The sequence below is a fragment of the Anolis carolinensis genome, chromosome 6 (genome assembly GCF_035594765.1).
Source record: "Anolis carolinensis isolate JA03-04 chromosome 6, rAnoCar3.1.pri, whole genome shotgun sequence".
Lineage (NCBI taxonomy): Eukaryota > Metazoa > Chordata > Lepidosauria > Squamata > Dactyloidae > Anolis > Anolis carolinensis.
The window spans coordinates 105,210,189-105,235,181 of NC_085846.1; the positions used below are offsets into that span (position 1 = coordinate 105,210,189).

At 39.5% G+C, this 24,993-nt stretch overlaps 1 long non-coding RNA gene across 1 annotated transcript in view; it reads right to left on the reverse strand.

Moving 5' to 3' along the window:
- Nucleotides 1-2,923: 2,923 nt before the first annotated feature.
- The window catches only part of LOC103279089 (uncharacterized), a 37,107-nt gene continuing 15,037 nt past the window's right edge, over nucleotides 2,924-24,993 (reverse strand). The window contains exons 2-3 of the long non-coding RNA XR_001730396.2: nucleotides 11,543-11,670; nucleotides 2,924-5,462 (exon numbers count right to left, since the gene is read on the reverse strand). This is a non-coding gene — a long non-coding RNA (uncharacterized LOC103279089). The remainder of the gene's footprint in view (nucleotides 5,463-11,542; nucleotides 11,671-24,993) is intronic.

Sequence of the window (24,993 nt, forward strand, 5' to 3'; positions counted from 1 at the left end):
CAAGCCTTGCAAATGCTGATTTGTTATCAGTTAATGATTGGTTTTATACCTATTTTATATACCTACATATCTGGGATCATGCATAAAATTGTTGGACCAAAAGGGGTCCTGAGTGGAAGAGCTTAATAAGTGTTCTTCTAGCATACACTTTGGTTTGAATTCACACTTTGTCAGATTCAGAATGTTTGTGTACCTTCAAGTTGCTTGTTGACTGATAGAGATAGAGTGAATTTCTAATTCAGCAGTTGAATGACTCCATGTATTTAAACCTGATTACCTGGCCCAAAGTGAAAGGCAGCTGGGCATAGAGTCACTGGATGATTTCTTGCCATGTGATACTGAAGAAGGTCTCATCTCCAATCAGAACACACCTCTGCTACTACCATCCCAGATGGGTCCTGCAGGCAATGATGGGTCCAAACCCAAACTTGCCATTTTGACTGGATCTAAACCCATTCCTCACTGTCCAAACTGTGACAAGTTGCAAAAATAGCTGAATGTGAATAATACTGTCTAGTATATCCATTAACTATCAAACCAAAATTTCACAGCAAAGGGTGGATGAGTGGGGAAACATGACTGCTTTGTCAGCTTGAGGTTCCCTGGATTTAAATTCCTCCAACGGAGCAAAATGAACTCTTCAAATTCAACATCTGGCCCTGGGGAAATATTTCCCTTCTCTCACAATGATTGGCTGTTTCCTCCCAGCTGACAAAAACTGCAGGGAATCCTAGAAAGAAGAAATCAGAATGATGAAATAAGGACTTCATCACATTGAGATGGCGAAAGCAAGGGAAAGGATGGAGTTTCATAGGATTCTGTATTTAATGAAGACATAGAATTTAGTCACTTCCATGACACTGAGATTGCCTTCTCCAGCTTCTAACTCAACCATTTTGAGTTTCACTAACCATTTTGAACTAGAAACAAATCTTAAAAACGTACTCCATGAATGGAGAATTATCTCATTAGGCCTGGTGTTGTGGTGTTACCATTGTATAAATGGCTGTGTCTGGGCACTGTTTGTGCACCTGGAGAGGCATCTAGCAATAGTCATTTAAAACTCTGTGCCCCAGCCTTTCAAAGGATAAGGGTTTCATTAATAAGCAATTCATAGTTGCAGAGATATAGCAATTTTAAATCAGGTCCATCATTTTGAAACTGCCTATATGTATTACTTCTAGAGAGAGATGCATGCAGATGGAAGATGCAAAATAATTCCAGATATTAATTCTATGACTTAGGGGGGGGGGGGGGGAATTGTTTTTTTTAAGTCCCAGTATCTGCTGCCTGCTGGATCCCAACATGTGGGGAACCACAAGTTGTATCAAGGTTTAAAGAGAAACATTTTTAAGGGGGAATTGATGTAACAACATACCATTTTATTTCCACATCACATTCCATTAATCTAAAAATCCTCTGTGGGGTAGGTTTTTATTTTACAAATGTTAGATCCAATGGGAGCATTTTGATTAGCATGTTTATGTTTGTTTGCTTCTATTTTTTTTTAAAAGGAAAAAAAGGATTGAGAAAGAAAACAGAACAAACAGAATTCCCAGTTAAACAAGTCATATATCTGAAGAAGCATTAAAGAAGTAGATGGCAGATATACAAGATAAGGGAATAAAGCAGAGTCAAGACACTGTAAATTATGGCTTACAGTAAGTGTGTATATACACTGTTACTATAAAAGTTATAGCAGTGATTTATTTTTAGCTTGTTGTCCTATCTTTCCTCAAACAACTCGGTTGTTAATCTAATACAGGCTCTGAGTCCTTTCATTTTTCTTAGATTCCTCATGCTGGTCACCCATGGGTCTCAAGTGGATGTTCGCTTATTTTTAAAACTGCATAAAACAGAATATTTCCTCGGGATAAAAGGCAGTGGGGAGGTGAGGGATAAAATGTTGGGCCTGTGATCTGTATTCAAATCTCTGTTCAACTGTGTTCAATTACACTGCGTCTAGTGGTTATTTCTCAATCTGATCTACTTCTTTGGAAGAAAGCAGGGTAGAATATAAAGTGTATTTAATTTCAAACACCTGTCCATCATGAATCCAGAAGCACCCATGTAAAAGCTATCTGTCAGAGGTAGGACACAAATCATATTTGCAGAGGTTGATTTGAAATGTCATTTCAGCCTTGAAATTCTGAATTACTGTGAGTTTTCCCAGCTCCAGCAGTGGTGTTACTACTGTGGTGCAGGAACAAGGAAAAACAGAACATAACTGTGGTTTGAATCATAGTTAATTAATTCCATTGACTTAATTGTTGAATGGTGAATCAACATCTAGGTAAAGCCCACTGGTTCAGTGGACTTATTTTGGTTTGGATTAACGGGTTTATGTATCAACATGAAGGAAGTATTCCTAGTTTTTAGAGCAGAGTATAAGAATGGTTAAAGATTACATTGTTCATGAACATTCCCATATACTTGGACAAGAGATAACTTGAAATTAAATAGAGATGAAAGCAAAACTGACTTTGGACTTTATCACATAAGGCTGACATAGCATAATTACAACAGGAGCAAACTACCTTTGGATGGATTTTACCACATTATATGGTCTTTCCTGTAATGACATTGCACTTGAATCATGATTCAATCATCTCTTTTCATTGGCAGGAAAATCTGATATCGCTATTCTTCTAGCACCTTTCCTTGTGTGATAATATCCTTCCACTGCAGTCCCATTACTGTGAAGTCTTGAAAGAATGCCAAAACTGCCACTGCACAGTCATGGAAAAATGGAGGTGTGAAGGAGAGAGAACGTAGGGAAAAAACACGGTCTGCTTGCATTGTGTCAGCCAAGACTTACCAGCATTCTCTTCTTCAAGTCACTCTCTCTATGCAACAGAGATATGTTCAAGTCCTTTCTAACACATTTTCCTGTTTTGTCTTTCAAGAACAGCCTTAAGACAAGTAAATGAAAACTGCTTTACTTCATCAAAACATAAAGTACAGTACATTCATTGAAATAATGCAAAAGAAAGCCAGGAAGTCTTACTTCAGACAAAGAAAAAGGCATTAATCCAGATGCAGACTTGGAGCAGGCACACAGAGAGTGAAGGCATTACAGTCAGTGTGACCAGCAAGAGCTGGCTGCACCTGATTCTGCTTTTATAACCCCGGGTCCCCACACAGCTGCTAGGGCAGTTCCTAATTACTCAGCTGTATTTCTGGCAGCTAATCTAGCTGTACGACGTCTCTGCTCTGTTTCCTTTCACCTCTCCTGGAATGAGGGTACTAGCAAAGTCTCCTCCTCAGACTCCAACTCACCCTCAGATTCATGAACACTTTCCTGCTCCCCTTCCTCTTCTGAAGAAGAGGAATCCCTGACACTCATGGCATTCTGAAGGAGCAGTTACCATAGGGGTTTCTGGGGATGAGAACATGTGGGTTTCCATGCCTAAGGAAGGGAATCAAACCCAGGTCTTCTGAGTCATAGTCCAACACCTAAACCACTACACCACATTGGCTCACTAACATTTTCTTTACAATCACCCTATTCATCTTAACAATGCTAGAAGATGTGGCAGCTATAGTCCTATGATCTCATTTTAATTGCTGTGGCAACATCTGAGGGAATTCTGGGTTTTGTAGTCTGGTGAGGCAGCAGAGCTATCTGGCTCAAAATTCTAAATGCCACTTCCCAAACCTCAAATCCTAGGTTTCCGAGTGATGTTGCCATGGCAGTTAAAGTAGAATGTAGCACTATGATAGTGTAGTGTGAACGGGCTCCTGGTCATGTCTGCAAACATGGTGGCTAACAATGCATTTTGATATTAATGGAAACAAAGAGAATGAAAGACATCCAGTTGATTAGAAGGTAAAGTCCATTTTTTTTCAAATTAAATGACGTCTTCTTGAGCATTATTTCTCTTCCCCACAAAAGGGCCAACCAGACAAATATGAATATGATAAGAAAGAGTAACAAAAGATGTTAGAAGTAATTTGGTTTATTAGAATGTGAAGCTGAAGATTGACAGGCGGGCAATAGAAATGTACATGAGATATCTGAGTCTGCTATCTTGGCTAATATAAGATATGCTTCCTTCCCCTCACCCCACTCCTGCATATCATTAAAGAACAAAAGGGAGTAGAAGGGAGGGGAAAATGGGGTACTTCTTCAGCAACTTATAAAATATCCTGAGAAAGAATCCTTGCCCTTGATAAAGGGAACATGCCTATTGGCACTCAGCATTCATAAATTCAAGGCCAGGAGTAAAGAACTGAAAGTGAAACAAGGCAACTTTGAAAGGGACCTTGACTTAACAGGAGAAGCCTGCCCATAAACAACTGTGGACAATCTAAGGAATAAATTGAAAAATGATGGAAAATGCGGGGACATAAATGCAAGGAAGCAGTAATGAAATCACTGGCAAGGTTTCCCTTAGCATTGCATGTTCAGTCCTGCTTACCACATCATAAAACAAAGCAAGAAAGGAAACAGATTTCTTTTAAGAAAAGGAAAAGACACATAGTGAGTGAGGCATGGAGCACTGAGCCTGGAAAATAAAATTCACATGATATGAGAACAAGAATGTATTTGAAAGAAGGCAGAGTGAGTAGGTAACATAGATGATAAGATGGTCTTACATTCTCTTGCCTAAAGCTTGAGAAAGTAACTTTGGGATTGCAACGCCTGGAGGGGATGCAAGACATCCTTTGCTATTGGCTCCTGAAAGTTTTAGCTCTCTTTCACTCTACAAAATTATAACATTTTGATATTGCTTTGATATCTGTGCAATATAGACTCCAAGTCTTTGATGAGCTATTGATTCTCTCTGGCAGAGAATTTTAAATAACTCATGAAACTCCAAAGCCTGGGATTCTATGGAATGGAGCCATGACAACTAATGGTAGACTAATGCAATAGTTATGTAGAATGGGAGACGATAATCTGATAGTTGCTTTTTCAAGTTCTGATTTCCCCTTTGTCTTTTCACATCCATCCAGCAGCAATGTCTTGTCAAAATTATTTTACCATTTCACTATTCTATGTGACTCCACACTTCAAACACCATCTTCATTGCTCCAAGGTCCTGCACATGCCTTTTGCCCTCATTTCCAAATATCTTGATGGCTTGGCTCCTCCTTGTCTCTCTGTTCTTATCTCTAGATTGAAGATCCTTATGACCTTCACTCATCCATCTCTATCATTTTCAGTTCCCCCCTGACCTCAATAAACAAAGCAGGTTTATACAGAAGTAGTTGATCCTTCAGAGTCTGACTCCTTTCTAAGGCCATGTCTACATTGGATGGTAAATTCAGGTCAAGTTTGGACTGGTCCTGGAGGTGACCACATGCTCCTTCCTGAAATCACGGCAACAGTGAGTTGCATTCCAAGCAGGACAAAATCATGTTGGGACTGCTAGATAATCATCCTGTCTTCCATCTCAGGGTGAATTGTTGGCCATCGCAGACACACTGTGCTGACAGCTGCAGAGATGTCCATATATCTGGAAAGAAGCAGAAGCACCCTTTGAAGATACCAGTGGACAGACTTGATGGCATAAACACAGGCATAACTCCACCTTATACTGTCTTCTGGGGTTGTAGTAGAAGTTTGTATAACCATCCATACTTTGCAATGACCACTATCACCCCGTTTGACTAACTGTTGACTTCTGTAGCTTCTGACTAATATTCCATAGCTGGTGGATAGTTAAAGTGTATTGACGAACCATATGGCAATGTCCCTATACCCAGATGCAGAAAGATCATATGACCAATAAAGACCTCTGCGGGACACTAGCGGATCTCAATGAATAATGCAATCATTTGGCATTTGTTTACAGTAGTGGTTCTCAACCTGTTGGTCTCCAGATGTTTTGGTAAACTGGTCAGGATTTCTGGGAGTTGTAGGCCAATACACCTGGGGACCCACAAGTTGAGAACCACTTGGTTACAGGGATATAGCCAGATTCTCCATTGACCCCTTCCTCTGAATATACCAAGGGGAGAAATCAGGAGGTGGTAAGATCAGCCTTCTATGGAATCCTGGCATTTGTAATTTGGTGAGACACTAACATGCTTTGGCAGAGAACGCTAAAGAACTTGCAAAACTGTAACTACTATGATTCCATAGTATTGAGCAATGGCAGTAAAAGTGTTGTCAAACTACATTAATTCTACAGTATAGATGCACCCAAAGGCAGGTTGTGATGTGCTTGATGTTGTTGTGTGTTTCAAGTAATTTCTGAGCTATTGTGAACCTAAAACGACCCGATTACAGGTTTTTCTGGGCTGAGAGTGTGTGACTCCCCAAGAGGGTATCCTTGGCTGAGCAAAGAATCAAACCCTAGTATACAGAGTTGTAGTCCAATGCTCAAACGACTACAGTATGCTGGTTGATAGAGTCATCAAAAACATAATTGAATATTATCTCTGCAATAGGTTTTTACAAGAACCTCAAAAAGAATTTTACAGCACTTTCATAAATTGGTTTTATTAGACTGTTGATAGATTCCTCTATAATTGTTTATTGGATTTCTTATTTTATTGGGCTGGCTGTTTATATTATTATTGCTGGTTCTTATTAGCAGCTGTTGAGCTTGATGTTTGTATTTGATGTTGATTACTGGAATGGTTTTTAAACACTCAAAGGAGGCTTATATTATTACAAAATAATAGTCAGTTGTCAAAAACAGTTAAGTATTCAAACACCAGAAATAATGCCCACAAAAATTAACATCCTTTTACAAGCCTGGTAAATTATAAATTAATTTTATAGGTGCTTTTATATATAAAAAAGTAATTGAGTCATCTGGCAAATGGCCCTGTGAAAGGAAGCCCAAAATCTAGGTGCCAATAGGTGCCACCCATGAACCTTCTATTGTAGTTATGAAGGCAAAAACATCTAAATGTGCCTCCACAGTACCTGGTAAGTGGTTACAAGGACATAGTCAGAGCCTTCTCTAACCCTCTTGCTATGCTATGCTATGCTATGCTATGCTATGCTATGCTATGCTATGCTATGCTATGCTATGCTATGCTATGCTATGCTATGTCATACTGTGCTATGCCGTACAGTGCTATGCTATGTCTTACATTAGGCATGGGCAAACTTGGGCTGTTAGGAATTGTGGGATTTGAGGTCCAAAACACCTGGAGGGCCCAAGCTTGCCCATGCCTGTCTTACAGTGTCTCCACTTTCCTAAATCCAGCACTATCTCATTCTTGTCTGGGAATTTAATGAAGAAAACACAGAGATCACAACCATTAAATGCTTAGATTTACAAAGTTAGATTTTTAATATCTACTTTTGGTGGAATGAATGTGTTCAACAGAAAATGTACTAGATCCTATTGCAAGTCAGTTGTCATATATACTATCAAATATTGACTCGTACTGCATGTCAACTATCAAAATATTGTGCCTTCCCACTCCGACTAAGTTTAGATGTTACATACCTGCCAGAGAGGAAAAGTTCATTCTGAAAATAACTCTGAACTAAGCTTTTCTTCTTGGAAAGTTTTTAGATGAGCAAGTCAAATCTCCATAGTAGGAAAAGTATTCTTTTTAATAAACAAGGCAGGGAAGAAAGAACATCCTAAACCATGCTTACAGAAGGAATGCTAAAAAGAGATGTGTTCTAATATGCCCTAGGTCCGATATAAAATTATTTCCTGAGTCCAACTCAGCCCAGAGCCCAAAAGACTTGAGTGTGATGTTATTAGAGCCACTTGTTTTTCCTGATGATATTAGGTAAGGAGCATCTATATCTGAGACATAGTAACACAGCCAGCCAAAAAACCCAAACAAATTATTTCAGCTTCAGTCTTCTTGCCAAGTTTTCAGCTCGACCTTCTTGTGTCTTTTTCTCTCAGAGGAAAAGAAATGGAGGGGAATGACCCATATGAAACTACCAAGCATGCCAATTTTTTTGTTTGTTTAGGATGACTCTCAGGGTTGCCGTTAAGAGGGTGTCATCTTCTCCTGGTAATGGAGATACTTAGGAGAAACCCTCTCTCTTAGAGACCTCCCTGGATTTTGAGATTCCATATTATTAGATACAGATTTACTAAAGCAGAACAAATCAGTCTCAGAATTAATGGCTTTTACAGATCTACATTCCTTGGAATAATTATTTAGGATGCATTTAAACCAGTGTTTCTCAATTTGTGGGCCGCGACCCAGCAGTGGGCCACAAGAACGAAAAACTGGTTCGCAAACCTACTTCCTCTTTACTTACTTATTTTATTTTATTAATTTTTATTTCTGCTTCTTTCCACAGAGCTGACCATTGCATTGAATAGACCACATCAGTTCTAGATTATTAAATATGGTTTTCTGTGGGTGAGCAGATGGTGACTAATGGATGGCATATGTTCTGTATCACAAACTATCCAGTGCAATTTTCTGAATTAGCACTCCAAATAACCGAACCGAACCTACAGTTGACCAAAAACTGATTCGTAACTCTTTTGGTGTTGGAGAGTGGTCTCTGGTCAAGTGAGCCATGGTCAAAGTGGGCCCTGGTCAAAAAAAAGTTGGGAACCACTGATCTAAACTGTAGAAGTAATGCGGTTTGACACTTGTGAGTGTGATGAGAAGGCAGAACTCGAAATGGGACTGCTGATGATAAAAGAGGGGCAATTCTCTATGCTAAAAGGACAGTCACCCATGCTTTCCCCTCTCAATGTGATGAGGTCAAAAGTAGTGTTAAACTGCATTAGTTCTACAGTGTAGGAGAATGTTGTTGTTGTTGTTGTTGTTGTTGTTGTTGTTGTTGTTGTTGTTGTTGTGTGCCTTTAAGTCATTTCTGACTTATGACGATCGTAAGGCAAACCTATCAAGGAGTCTTCTGGGCAAATTTGTTCAGAGGAGCTTTGTCTTTGCCTTCCTCTGAGGCTGAAAGAGTGTGACTTGCCCAAGGTCAGCTAGTGGGTTTCCATGGCTTAGCAGGAATTTGAATCCTGGTCTTCCAATGTACTGTTCAATACTCAAACCACTCCACCAGATTGACTCTCACAAGTCTGATATCCACCTCAAGGCTCAAGTGGGTATCATACAGTGGGATCTGGAGATCCACATTTTTTCTGGCTTTTCTTTAAAAGGGGGTTATTTTGGTACACATGCTTAAAACTATGCAATTTTTCACACTGACTAAAACAGGGTTCCTCATTTCCCAGCCTAATGGGTCACTAGTGCTTTTAAGTAATCTGAAATGTAGGTTTTTGGCTCTCACTCTTCTCAGTCCTGGTGGGTAATTCCAAATAACTGGAAAACCAAAGATTGGACTACACTACTTTAGATATTTAAAGGGTAAAGTCATGGCCATAGCCAGAAAAAATTTTTGATGGGTGGTTGAACCTTTTTTTAAGCAAATCATGAAGGATAGTTCCATAATGCAAAATAATTTAGAAATCAGTCTCTATAATAAACTTCAGTGGACACTCAAGACATATAAACTTCAGTGGACACTTATAGGGATTTGGTTAACCAGTTAAAATTCATGACTAAACCATGTTTCTTTTAAAACCTGAAAAAAATTGGAGGGGGGGGGAGTGTTGAACCCCTAACCCCCCCCCCCTCGGCTACAGTCCTGTGGGTACAGTCATGTGGGAGGTTTATTACAGGCTTCTGGTACATAATCTAAATTAAGCGTCTGAAGGGGCAGAGAAAAAAATCATGCTTTCAGGTTTAGAAATATTGTCAAATGCTTTTGAGTCAAATTCTCTCATTCAGACATCTCCTGATTGCCTTGATAGCCTTTGAAGTTATTTGGAAGCTGTAAATGTTATCAGCATTTGCTAATTAAACCTTCTTTTCAAACAGCTGCATGAGAATGGGGCTCTTTTATGCTGCTGCATTTTTTCTTTCCTTTTAACAGGGCCCCAGCTTTTCTGAAGCGACTCTTACTATTTCTCACAGACTTTCAAATGACATTCTCTTTAACCACCAACCAGGGCTGACTTGAGAAGGAAACATCCAAATTGATATGGACGACGAGGCCAACGACATCCCTGTAGAGTGGATTTAGTGGGTCACACTTATTCCCATCTTTCACAAAATGCAGGCTGAATCTGCACACAGTTATATCTCAGCTCCGTTGTATAGTACAGGTCGAGTATGGCTTACTCAAAATACTTGGGACCAGAAGTGTTTTGTATTTCAGGTTTCGCCCCCAGATCTTGCAATATATATATCTCTCGGATTTAGACATGCAAGGGAGAGAAGACCCTTTTTTCTGTGAAGCCTTGAAAGGGAGGGCGGCATCACACAATTGTTCCTTCTGCATCCTGCAGAAACAACCATAACTATCCCAAAGCATTTTGTTGTTATTTGCCTTGAAATAGTCCTCACCATATTTACCTCTAAATCTGCTGTCATGAAACTTTATTGCCACACAGGCAAGCTAGAGCACTTCTCTTGCCAGGGTATTATTGATTGTAAAGAAATCATTGATAAAACAAAACATGTGCCTTTTCTCTGAGCGGCTGCCAGCTCAGCATGCTGTCTGGTTTAACAATGAATCCAGCACTCAATACCCTAATGATGACACCAGAGCCTTTGGAGCAACCAGGCATCTAAATAGCTAAAGAAATACTGTCTTGGCCATCTTTGGGTTTCTTCTAGCTGAGAAGCTAGTGCTGGTAGAATACCAGCTATCAGAAGCAGATTAACTAACCTCCTAACAAGCCAGTTAAAGTATTTATATCCCATCCTATATTATACAATATGAAACAATATCATATTGACAAATTTAGCTAAAGCATTAAAAAATCCCATAGGTTAAAAGCATATTACAGTCAGCCTTCCAAATTTGCAGATTGTCTTTTTGTGGACTGGATTATTCAGAGACTTGCTTAATGCAGTCTCATTAGGAAACTCCAGTGTGCTCCCATGGTTAATCTATGATATATAGTTACACTGGGGGACTAAGAGATTCCAAGAGAAAGCATGTGTTTAGGTAGTTGTAGATCCTCCAGTATGATTCTATGGTCAACTTACAGCAGAAGTTGACCATTGTCCTGTGTTAGAAGACCTCAAGATTTCTAGAAATAACATTTTATTAGACCCCTTTCAAAAGCAAGCAGTACCCATGTGGGTTTGTGTAGCACCTTTATCCATTTCATTTTCCCTCTCCACAACATAGTACAAACAGTGTGAGAAATAAGGAATCACCAAAGAAATCTACTCCAAAAACATGGGTGTGGAAGATCAATGAATATTTGACTATGTGGAAGGAGCACAATAAGACTGTGGCATAACTGTTATCAGATTCTCGAGGGTGGCTCTTGGGTTTAACCGATTTGATATCAGGAATGTTACTATACTATAAAACTTTAGATTCCCACCATTGGGCTTAAAAACACAGGATTATTCTTTGACAGATTTAGTGACTCAGTGGTGTTACAAGCTGTAGATACTGGCCTAATCAAAGAGTCAACAGAATGGCAAGTCACATGTTCTTGTGTTACACCCAACTGACCTCGGTGAATCAGTATTTTGACTGGCATAAGGATTTCATCTATGGATAAAGGCTGGCTAACTCAGCATTTAGTCTTTTGACTATTTATCTTCTCTGACTTACAGAAAGGTGTGTCATATCCTCTAATGGTCCTCATTTGACAGTGACTGTTCCACTTTTCAATTGCTTTATAAATGACCCAGTTTCTCTCTCCTCCTTCCTCCTTTCACTTGGCTTTCAATTGCTGTGCACTGAGAAAAAAATGCAAAAAAATAAGGTTACATAACTCAACAGGGATAGGAAGAGAAAAGAGAAAGGGAGGTGGAGAACTGCCCTCCTTCCCTGTGGATTCAGGTGAAACTGTTGCAACTTCTAGCTTTTGTGTCTTTTCCATGAATGACTTTTTTCATCTTGACTGCACTCTGATGTTGCTTGTGGCTGCATGCATCCCAATGTTCCTCTATGTAATGTTGGAAGGCCTGGTGTGTTTAACGACTGGCAAAACATTTGTTACTGGTGCGAGGCAAATGTAGAATGAATGCATTCTGGCACCACTCAATGCTGTAGAATCATAAAACTTGCAGCTTGGTGAGGCATCAGCCCTCTTTGGCAGAAATGGCTAAAGACCTTATAAAGCTACAACTCCTCTGATTTCATAGCACTAAGCTAAAGTGATTTCAAACTGGATTAATTCTATAGTGTAGGTGCACATCTAGGACCTTATCACACACATGTGTGCATGCACACACACACAGTGCCATTTCGGCATCACATGTTTCGTCTTCCCATATTGACAAGGCAGCATCCTAGGATGCTTCCATGCCGATTGGGGGTGGGGTCTCCAATATAAGTTGAGAGACGTCATGTGATGGGCTGCATGCCCATTCGTCCCTCAACCATTTTGACCCAATTACAAATTATACACACCTGTAACCTGAGCCAGTTCTGGTCAGGGCCATAGGACCACAAGGGAAGGAAATCTTGGATAGAAGTCACTTGTAGAGTAGCAAAGGCCTGTGCCATTTTTATAAACGAGTTGAAGAATAGCATAGAAGAAATGCTCATTCAATTCACAGATGATACCAAATTTGGGGAGGTAGAGAACAGACTCAGAATTCAAAATAACCTTAATAGATTGGAAAGCTATGTCAAAACTAAGAAAATGAATTTTAACAAGTGTGAATATGTTTTTGAAGGAAAAATGGGAAGGCCCTAATATAGGATAGGTCACACCTAACTTGGGGCGCTTCCAGACAGCACCAAAATCCGAATTTCAGAACTGAATAAAAAAAATCCAGGACCTGACAGCAGGTCCACACACAGACCTGTCAATCCCGGAATGTGGCCCCCCCCACTGTCCTCACAGCCTTCCTCTGCAGAGGGCAGATGAGGGACATCCGGTGGAAATTTTTAAAAAAATAAATCCCTCCATTATGCACTAGACCGTATATGCGCACATGACAATATCTTAATGTTAACATAAACAGGTTCACATGTGAGCATATGAGGTCCAGCGCATAATGGAGGGAATTAAAAAAAAACTTTAGTCAGATCTCTCTCTTCCCCCAATTTGTAATTCAACCTCTTTTTAAGATTATAAAGTGTAAAATAAAGTTTTAGAGAGTTATAATTGCTCTCCATTTGTGCGTCCTTTAAACCACCTGGGTGTTTGTTTGACAGCCCAATCAGTTGATCAGCTGTTTTGGGCTTTTAAAAATGCATGTGCACTGGAGCAGTCTAGAGAGAAAGTCCAGGGAGGGTGTGAAATCTTACCCTTCCCTGTCAGCTCAGGCAAAAGCAAACTACTTCAGCTTCTCCTGGCATGGACCGGCTTACTCATTAAAAATGGTTACAACCTTGACAGCACACATGCCTCTGTTTTTCTCTGTGAAATATTGGATGTTTTTACCCTTTACCTTTTCCTTACATCTGTATTTTGATAAGGAACAGCTGCACATGCGCATACTCGCGCACAGACACACAGAGATATGTGCTGTGTTCCTTGAACATGGATTTTTTTCAAACCATTTTGAAGGACATAATAAAAGTAATGTTCATTAGCTCCAGATGATTGGAGTTCATTATTCACATTCGCCTTACAAGGAAACGTGATTAGCACCCGGCTTCTTGTGCTGGTCTCTCTCTTTGCAGCTGAAGTCTCATTGCCAGGTTGAGATTTGGTGGACAGAGTAAAATTGCTGATCCTATCGCTCCAGGCCTACAGCTCCAGGGCTCTATCTCTGTGACAGCAACCAGTTGCCATGGAAATAAAATTGTGGGATCATAAATGTGCTGCTGGAGATTTTCATCGCTGGTTCATGTAAAGTGGAAACATGGGTTGTTGGGAGATGTCTGACTCAGAGTACTACCAAGCAGAGCAAAACAGCCCTCTAACACACACACACACACACACACACACACACACACACACACACACACACAAAGGGAGGGAGAGTATCTGTCATATTGGCTGGAAATCTGTTAGTTTTCCTGCATATGCTTAATTTCAAGGCCATGGAAGTAGAATTCCCTATGCAGTGTCATTGCTCATGCGGATGGGCATCTTTCGCCAAAGCATATCTATCTTCCACTGCTGAAATTGGGAGTACTATTCCTTTAGTTGCTCATTCATTTATGTATTTGGTTGAACGCTACCACTTTGCAGCACAAAGGTCACATAGCAGTATTAATGCAGAGACCTACGCAGTGCAGCTCTTCCCATCTTTCCTCCTGTCAGTCCTAGGCAGAGCTTGGAAATATTACTTTTTTGGATTGCTTTTACCAGAATCCCACAGTCTCTGTTAAAAGTGGAAGAGTCTTGGAGTTGTAGCTGTAAAATATTGTAAGCTTCTGGATCATAAACATATGAGCATGCAAGAAGTAGAAAGATAGAATCATAGAATCGTAGAGTTGGAAGAGACCTCACGGGCCATCCAGTCCAATCCCCTGCAAGAAGCAGGAAAATCTCATTCAATGGGTCTTTCAGGTAAATAAATAATGAAGATTAAAATGGTTCCATCCGAACCTAACATCTCCATGTAGGGCCTGAAAGAATCTTGTCTGAAGCTTTAATTAACTGCCAACTACTGAAATGCACACTAGATTAGATGGGCCAACTTAGGATTTTGTCACACCAGACTGTGGTCTTGTTACAATTGTGCTCTTTAAGCAAATGGAAGCATACCAGTATTGGAATGATCACATTTACACCAAAGATGTGGATGAAATGCTGGGAGGACAAAAAAGATGTCATAAAAAGGAAGCTATTGTCAGAGGCTCTATCAATTGATGTATGTCCATACAAACATTGAGATAGATGTTGTTGCTGTTGTGTATTTTCAAGTCATTCCTGACTAATAGTGAACCCAAGGGAACCTAAAACATGTTTTTCTGGGGTAAAGAAAGTGTGACTTGTCCAGGACAATTCAGTGGGTTTCCTTTCCATGTCTAAGCGGGGAATCAAACCCTGGTCTAGAATTGCAGTCTGACACTCAAATCACTGCACCACATCAGCAAAGAAATTGAGAAAGAGAGAGAAGTATAAGTAATTATACAGGCAGTCCACAAGTTATGAACAAGATAGGTTAATATCATCAATCTTTGGGTAGCATAGGGAAGGATTAACACTCCTTGGTGTTTGTTTTGCTGTCTTTTCCCCAGTTCAGAAGATTTCACCTCCCCTTCCGTCCCTGTGATAACTGGATTTTGAAAAATTTGGCTAGTTGTGGAAACAAAAATTGGTGATAAAACTTCAGTTAAGACACCCTTGCCCCTTGATAACTTTTTGAAGAGTGAATTTCCCTTCCTAGAAGTAGATTTCTCTCACTCCTTGTTGTCTCACCCCTGTTTGTAACTATGAGTCATTTTGAAGTCAGATGTATGTAATTCGGGGACTGCCTGTATAGAGAGAAGGATCTCTCATGCAGATAACAAAGTCTTGTTGTCGTTGCCATGTGCCTTCTTGTCATGTGTAGCTGGCAGCTGCATAGATCAATTCTAGCCTTTTTTTTTTTGCTTTGCTTTGATACCTATGATGCCTGAACCTGAGTTTCACTTAACCTTGCCTTTGTTTTATCATCAAACCCTCCAACACGGCATGCAGCACTTTCGAGAAGGTAAAAGTTCTACAGCAACCAGACCTAGACATTACAAAATGGAAAATCACCCGAAGGGAGCAGCTGCAGATTAGCTAAAGTAATGGGGAGACTGGCCGGTCCTGCTGATCTCTTGATCCCAGCACCATGCTGGCAACAAGGGTTTGTTTGTTCTTTGCTGTGGCCTTGTGGGTAGCTACTGATTGGGGTATCCAGTTGGAATAGATGGTGAATGGTATCAGCTCACAAGCCAGGACAAGAAAGAATGAATGCACCAAGGATGACAGTTCAGAAAAAAATTGTCAGAACAATGGGCTTTTCAGTGAAAGATGAATTGCTCAAGTTTAGCAAAGGCCTTTTTTTGTGTGCAAATATTGATTGACTATGTGGGCAGTCCTCTCAACACTTTCTGCTGGGAGCCAGTCTAGCTTCTCGTTGGAATTCCACGAACGAGTTTCATACGCTGCTGCCTTTGATGGATAACATTTAATTCCTGCCGAAGCAGCACGAAGGTTGGGGGCTGCCAGAGACTTGCAGCTTATCTATTGAATGCTAATAATTTTGCAAATTGGTATACAAGGGGAAATGTGCAGCAAGATCTTTTTAACACCCTGGCTGTGTAAGAAGGAGCTCGGTGCATGACTAATGGAAATACATTTTCTGGCTTTCTAGTTACCCTTGAATCCGGATGAACAAAGGCCTGAAATGATTTTTGCAAAACTGTCTGTGTAGACCAGCAAGTTAACACAAAATTAAGTTTAACTAGATTTAACAGTTAGTTGGTTTTCATGGATTTCATCATTTGAGGACACAAAAGTGATGTGTGAGGCTTTTGGATGACCTCAATATCACATGCATGGTCATAGCATTACAAATAAACAATGTATCAGCCTTTTGAAGGTAATTATTTGATGAGGACAACTGAATAATAATAGCATAAGATTAGGTAGGAAACTTGCTTCTCAAAATAACCCCAGGCACAGAAAAAATAGCCATATCTTTTCTTCTGGATCTTTGAGGTTCAGACTAAGAACCTAGAGAGATGGAAGCAGGGCCTTCTCCAGGCCCTAGTGTATCAATAGATAAAAAGAAAAGGTATCCATTTCCATGAAAGAAGAAGAAAATAATGCTTTTTTTCTCTCTTCAGAGTAGATGGGGCTCAGACAGTGGGGATGTTATTCTTCATTAATTTTCCTCTTGAAGGTCCTAACATACATCTAAGTCAAAGTGGTGGACCTTTGGCCATCCATTTATTTTAGCCAATACAAGGTGGATATGGACCTTAGAGTTGATCTGACTTGGGACAGGAGACAGAGAGTAATTGATCAATGGACTATTGCAGGAGAACTGACTTGGTCCTAACATACATATAAGTCAAAGTGGTGGACCTCTGGTCATCCAGATGGTTTAGCCAATAACTCATATTAGGCAATGGTAAATGAGTGTGGAGTTATAGTAACAAGTTAGAAAAATTACAATTCACTAAATAAGTATAGTTTGCTTGATCAGGTTTCAGGTATAAGCTTTCACTTAATCTACCTGGAAAGATCTGAAACTGAACCCAGAACCTTCTTCATGCAAAATACATGCTCTACCACTGAACTGTGGCCTCTTGTCTCCTCAAAGATTATTGTAATTTCAGCCTAAATGTGTCTCCGACTACACTATCAGCTCAGCAGTTGAATCCTATGCCTTTCTTTTAGCTTGAATAGCATCCCCAGAGAATAAGAAGTACCAAAGTTTCTTATCACACACCACCAAGCAAAAATTTAGGTTGCACACAATTAAAAAAATTGAATTACAATTAATTGATCCGTAACTGTCCAAGAAATAATCATCCACAATAAATGAAGCCTCTCAGGGAAAACAAAAATAACAATCACAAATTGTTCCCCAAAAGTTCAGGTATAGAAAAGATGTATCTATCAACTAAATTAATGTCTGACTAAGAACCATTAGTTCAGTCTCAGGGCTAAAATGCCCCAGTTAGGAACAAATGAGATAAAATTATTCTGTTAGGAATAGCACATACCTATTAATCTATCTGTTTCTAACTACCTTTTAAGAAAAGGTGGAGGTGTGATTTAAGATTTCTTTTAAAGAAATGTTTTTGAAGGTCTGCTATTTTAAAAAATAGGCTGATCGGACTTTGAAGAGATGTCCAGAATATAGAGCCAACTAACTGATACACAGCAGTGGTAGGGCAATGGAAAGTTACTTGATAAGGTCACCCACCCACCACGAAATCAGTCCCTAAATGTATTCTTTAGAGGGAGAGGGAATGAGGGAGAGGGGAGGGGGAAGAGAGAAACAACTTTTTCATCCTGAACCTGCATGTACTCTCTTTGGCAGAGAAGACCTTGTGAAACTCCAATTCTCATGATTCCAAAGCATTGAGCAATTGCAAATCCATTAATTCTGCAGTGTAGATCTCTATATCTTTATGATGTGAAATATGAAATACAAAGCAAATGTAAGATTTTCATGGTGGAACAATTTTCAATGTCTCATTCTACTATGTTAGAAGTTTAGGAGCTGAAGAAAACTTTCATTCAAAGGGCAACATTCTTATTCTGGCAACCATCACCCAGAGGAACTTTGCATCGGCTCCCCCAGAACTGTGGAATGACCTGCTGGCCTACTCAATCTCTTTAAACTGGATTTTAAAATCACATTATATGTTTATTGTGTTTTAAGTTTTGTATCATCTATTTTAATACATACATGTTTTAATATATACTTTTATTATTGCATTTTAACTGTTGTAAAATGTGTTTATCTGACTGTACTGTGCTTTGCCTTGAGCAGATAGGAGAGGGAGGTAATAAAATAATCATAATCATAATCAATCATAATCATAATAATAATAGTGCGGTTTTCTGGCATTGTATATTTCTGTCACTTCTGTGACTACAAACAGAGGCACAACTATGTGGCCCAAATGATTCATTGGAACTTATGCCTCAAGTACCACCTCCCAGCAGTAAAGAACTGGTGGGATCACAAACCTGCAAAAGTATTGGAAAATGAGCACGCGAAGGTACTGTGGGACTTCTGAATCCAGACTGACAAAGTTCTGGAACACAACACACCAGACATCACAGTTGTGAAAAAGAAAAAGGTTTGGATCATTGATGTCGCCATCCCAGGTGACAGTCGCATTGACGAAAAACAACAGGAAAAACTCAGCCGCTATCAGGACATCAAGATTGAACTTCAAAGACTCTGGCAGAAACCAGTGCAGGTGGTCCCGGTGGTGATGGGCACACTGGGTGCCATGCCAAAAGATCTCAGCCGGCATTTGGAAACAAGAGACATTGACAAAATTATGATCTGCCAACTGCAAAAGGCCACCCTACTGGGATCTGCGCACATCATCCGAAAATACATCACACAGTCCTAGACACTTGGGAAGTGTTCGACTTGTGATTTTGTGAAACGAAATCCAGCATATCTAATCTTGTTTGCTGTGTCATACAATAATGGCAATTATTATTATTATTATTATTATTATTATTATTATTATTATTATTATTATTATTGTGGGATTATTCCACTCCTTTATTGTGAGACTTTTATCCCTTTTAAAACATATTGTACAGGTTCAGCACCTCTTGTCCAGAATGCTTGAGAGCAAAAGTGTTTTGGATTTTCTGGATTTTAGAATATTTGTATATACATAATCTTGAAAATGATGTCTGAATCTAAACACAAAATTAACTCATGTTTCATATATATATAGCCTTAGGGTAATTTTATACACAATCTTTTTTAAAAATTGTGTGTGACACAAAGTCTGTGTACATGGAATCATTAAAAAGCAATCTAAATCACCCCATGTGGAGCATTTCTGATTTCCAGATTAAGGATACTCAACCTGTATAACAATCCTATACCTTGTCAGTTGGATCTTATTGAGATATGTCACTTCTTTTGAGAAACTCTGTCTTTTTTTTTTAAAGCAATAATTTGAATCTACAGTCCTCCCCATGGCCAAAATTGCTTCAGTATCAGAAGGGTTATGTTGTATCTACTGCTGTGCTTGGGTGACTCTGAAAATTGGCTTGTGCCTTGACTAAAAACCTCATTTCTGAAATGCAAATGGAAATATTAAGAATGCTTTCTGATGCTTTTATCGAAAGAATGTTCTTGGCGGACTCCTTTGTACGTTTCTGAGTTGACATTACACAATATTCCCCATTAACCGTTTTGCCTTGGAATAACAACACCTCTGTAGATCTAAACACAGGAATGAATGCAATGCCCGTGGCTTGCATTAGTTAGGAAATTAGAGAATTTGATGCCCTTAGGTCTACACAGCAAGTATTTTTGGTTACCTAATGGTGCCCATTGTCAAGACGTTTTGTTGATTTCCTCCCCTCCCCCCCCCCCCAAGAATAAGATAATATACACTTGGCATCTTGATATAAAATGAGCCCTTCAACTGAAATATGTGTGCGGTCAGCAGTGTAATAGCAGACATGTTAGTCATTGTTTCCTATGCCGGGTGCTGCAGCAAGTAAGAACAGGTCTAAATGCTTGAAAAAGCACGTAGTATGGTCTTCTTTATAATATTCTCTTTCAGAATGGAAGTGGTGTCATGTTTTGAGATACTCATCCCTATAAAAGCTTCCTCATAGCAAGAAACCTATGTTGGTATTCCAGATAAACTACTTAGTTATAAGTAGTACATTAGTTATAAGAGTAAAAGGTAAAGGTTTCCCCTGATGTTAAGTCCAGTCGTGACCGACTCTGGGGGTTGGTGCTCATCTCCATTTCTAAGCCGAAGAGCCGGCATTGTCCATAGACACCTCCAAGGTCATGTGGCCGGCATGACTGCATGGAGCACTGTTACCTTCCTGTTGGAGCAGTACCTATTGATCTACTCACATTTGCATGTTTTCGAACTGCTAGGTTGGCAGGAGCTGGGGCTAACAGCGGGCGCTCATTCCGCTCCCGGGATTTGAACCTGGGACCTTTTGGTCCGCAAGTTCAGCAGTTCAATTCTTTAACACACTGTGCTACCAGGGGCCTCTAGTTATAAGAGTACATTCGTGCAGTTTGATACCACTTTAACTGCTATAGCCCAATGCTATTGTAACCTGGGAGTTGTAGTTTAGTAAGGCACAAACATCTTTTGGCAGAGAAGGTTTTAGCCTCACTGAAAGAAGTGGAATTGGAAACATTATTTTCTTGCACCCCAATTAGGAACTGAAGGACCTCTTTGCCCAATCTGGTGATTGGTTGGTTATTAAGATGGGCTGTGGTGACATTTATGTTCATTAATAGCAAAGCTATATCATCTAACCAAATAATTGCAAAACTGAATGTTAGCCCTAGACCAGTGGTTCTCAACCTGTGGGTCCCCAGATGTTTTGGCCTTCAACTCCCAGAAATCCAAACAGCTGGTAAACTGGCCAGGATTTCTGGGATCCAAAACACCTGGGGGCCCAAAGGTTGAGAACCACTTCCCTAGACCGTCAAGAAGAAGAATGTTTTAGAATAGTTGTTTTCAACCTGGGGTTCCCAGATGTTTTTGGCCTTCAACTCCCAGAGATCCTAACAGCTGGTAAACTGGCTGGGATTTATGGGAGTAGTAGGCCAAAAACACCAGGTTACCCCAAGTTGAGAACCACTGTTTTAGAGAATTCTTCTTCCTCACATGTTAGCCTTTCTCTGGTAGGAATTATCTGAGCAAGGTGTATGGTCATAGGAGACACCCACTGAGATCTTACACCACTAAGTGCAGTGTAGAGGTTCTCCACGTGGAACTATGCTATACCTCCCTTCCCACCGCCTCAAAGACTCAACTTTTTCTGTGATAATTTTCCTCCACAGCTATCTAGTAGACATTGGAAGATGGGTGGATGGGAGGATTGCAGAATCATCTGGTTATATCCACTGTAATAGACACAGAAACACAATCCAGTGAAATCCATTATGATCCTCAAAGTAATGGTTTTCATATTGTAGTCCTCCAGATATTTGGGATTTCAGTCCCCTAAATTCCTGAAATCTGCTATACCGAAGTTTCTGGCACCATGGAATAAATCTTCTCAAGAAAATCCTGGATAGATTTGCCTTAAGGTCACCATGAGTCAGAAATGACTTGAAGCTACAGTACACAAAACAACACCATATGTAAATCGCATTCTGAGACTAATGAAATTATTCAGAAGAGAAGAGGCTTCAAATAATTAATAATGTTCTTTGCAAAAATAAATGCATCATTATTGTTATTTTAAAAAAATGCTGGATGATTCAAAAGTCAACATGTGAACTATCTTTATGAAGATATACCATTGTTTCTTATATGATTCCAAGTGGTTTCAATGCTACTTCTTATTATCCCTTTATCATAGCTCCTTTCACTACACAATTATAGCATTTTGATAATATTTTAAATGCCCATCCCATGGAATTGTAGGATGTGTAATTTAGAAGTCTGGCAGAGCGCTTTAGTGCCTCACTAAATATCATGCCCCTAAATTTTGTAGGATGCAACTATGACAGTTATAGTAATATCAGGGTATTATAACTATAGTGTAAGAGAGACCAGCATTATCATTTAGGGAGAAAAAAAAATCTGTCAAAGGGGAAGAATATTGGGTAAAAGCTCCAGAAGACTTATAACAAGTATTGAAAGACTCACATTAAATTTAGTCGTGTATCCATGGAATTTCTGGGGGGAAGGTCAGTCTTCATATTTCTCAATTTTCTTTGCCAGGAATGAGATTTAGCTCCATCTGAGCACCTACGGCCCCACCTCCCTGCTTTATCAATTTTGATCCCACCTTGTTTATGTATGCAAGACATGCCACAGTGTAAAGGCATAGTGAGGTGGGAGGGACGGAGAGAATAACTTCTCTTACAAGAAGCTTAAGGTGGCTAAATCTTTGAAGTACACTGCTAAGCTAGTGTAGTCTTTTGCGGGCACTTTAATATTCAGCCTGCTTTGAAATCAGCCCAATTGATCTCGAGGAGATCTAAGCAAATTAGGGATATATCAGGGAGATGATTTGAAGGCAGGTGTTTTTAAGGGGGCTTGCAGTCATCTCTATGCAGTTAGAACTGCAAGTGTGGCAACTTTCTTCATGGGAGAGCAAAGCTCAAAAGCTGTTACAGGCAGTGCAGTTACAACAGGCCTTTGGTATCCACTGGGGTATTGTTCTCGACCTCCAATGAATACTGAAATCCATAGATGCTTAGATTCAGTTATATACAATGGCATAGTAAAATGGCATCCCTTATATGTCAATTCCAAATACATCCATGGATGACCTTTTCCCCACCAGCATCCACATTTCCTGTGATTTATTTTTTTGATGGTAAAATGTATGGATTAATAAACGGGGTGTGGATTACCTGTCATTTCTCTCTGATTTACTATACATGCATGCTCAGTAATGGATTCTAGAGGCAACTTATGCTTACCTTGCCAGTTGTAGGCTGGCACACATGGATAGGTTAAAACAGAGTCCCTATTTTCTTCTTCTCAAGCATTGTTTATTGCATTTATTTTGAAGACACACTGCTGCAGCTGATCTCCCATTTTCCCCCAATTCCAATGCTGTTTGGAAATTTCCAGGCAAGGAGCCGGTAAGAAGGAAATAAGAGGTGGGCTAAATGAACTATATCTGTATATTGTTTAAACTAGTGTGTCTCATCTGTGTCCATACAGCATTAGCTAAGCCAGAGATCCATATTCTATCTGGGTGAACCCTGCAACTGCACAGTAAGGCAGAATATGCAGTAGCTGCCAATGCCTTGTTTAATCTTACTCTTCCACTAAAGGTGCATCTACACTGTAGAATTAGTGCACTTTGACACCACTATATTTGTCCTTACTCAATGCTATAGAGTTGTAGTTTCACAAGATCTTCTTTGGTGAGTACTGGTGCCTCACCAAACTATATGCTAATTTTATATACATATATATATATACACACACACATTAATTTATAAATATATAATATATTGTATATACATATAATATTGATAATATTATAATGTAATACAATATTACAATACAATATTATACTACTAATAATACAAGTATATATTATATATTACATGTAATATTACTAATATTACCATGTAATGATATAGTACAATATAGTAATTTAATGCTTATATTGTGCTATGTTAATAATATATTGTATGTACATTTGATTTGTAAGCCGCTCTGAGTCCCCTTCGGGGAGAGAAGAACGGGATATAAATGTAGTAAATAAATAAATAATAAATAACTAAATAGAACTCCTTAAGTTCCATAGCATTGAGTCATGGCAATTAAATTGTTGCCAAAGTGCATTAATTCTATAGTGTAAATCAGGCATGGGCAAACTTTAGTCCTCCAGGTGTTTTGGACTTCAACTCCCACAATTCCTAACAGCCTACTGGGAGTTAAAGTCCAAAACACCTGGAAGGCAGAAGTTTGTCCATGCCTGGTGTAGATGTATGCTAAAACAACAGGACAAAGTATGCAGTTTTGCCCTTTGTTTTCCATCTTATAACAATAACAGCGAGATAGTTTGTTTTCAAAAATTGACACTGGTCCACATTTTCCCCACACTCTTAATGATTATTTATGTAGACATATTAAAACAAAGCCTATACAAACAAACAAAAAACAAAACAACTAAACTTGTCCAAGTTTTTTCAAGAAACATCTTGACAGAACAGAAGTTTCACCTTGAGTCTTGCAAGTTATGCTCCCATGCTTAATACCATGGAGCTGCAAAAACCTCTTGAGCAAAGTCTATCATTCATGAACTGCAAATTCAATGAAGGCAATCCCTGCTACAAGCCAATATTCACCCTACTTCAAATGTCGTGGCTGAAAAGATTGGGGGAGGGCAATAGGAATAAAAATAATTAATTTTCCAGCTTGGGTAGTAGTCAGTCATGCAAATTTTTCATGCATTTGGCACACCAATGACATGATCCTTCCTTGGGTTGCCCTGTAAGCACTCTCTCCCACAGGGGAATAACCAGCTGCTGTCATATTGCAACCCTTTCATTCTAGGTGGACTTCCTTTTGAATTTCATTAATGGAAGAGCTGGATGCAGAGCCTTCCCGAACTACCAATCCATTTGTCAGGGTCCCTTCTTAGCTGCTCCTATAACAAATAAATAAAAGTCCTGAGTACATAATTAATTATCTTTTTATTACTCTCTTCATTATGATCAGGGGATGGCCTGTAGCCATTAATTAACTCAGCGTGCTCCGGTCCTCTGCCACTATCAGATCACGTTTGCCATTCTCCCGTCATCAATTAAAGCAGCCTACATGGTGAATTATGCCACACACTCTTGCTCGGTACACATTAGCCAATTGGTTCCTCCCCTTCTCAATGAGCATATTTCACACCCTTTGTGAGCGAAAGTGCCCTGGAGCCTTTTTAAATATAGCAGCAAGTCGCCAATCTATAGAACGGCTGCCAACCATTCAAAGTCAATTTCTCCAGTGAAAAGAAG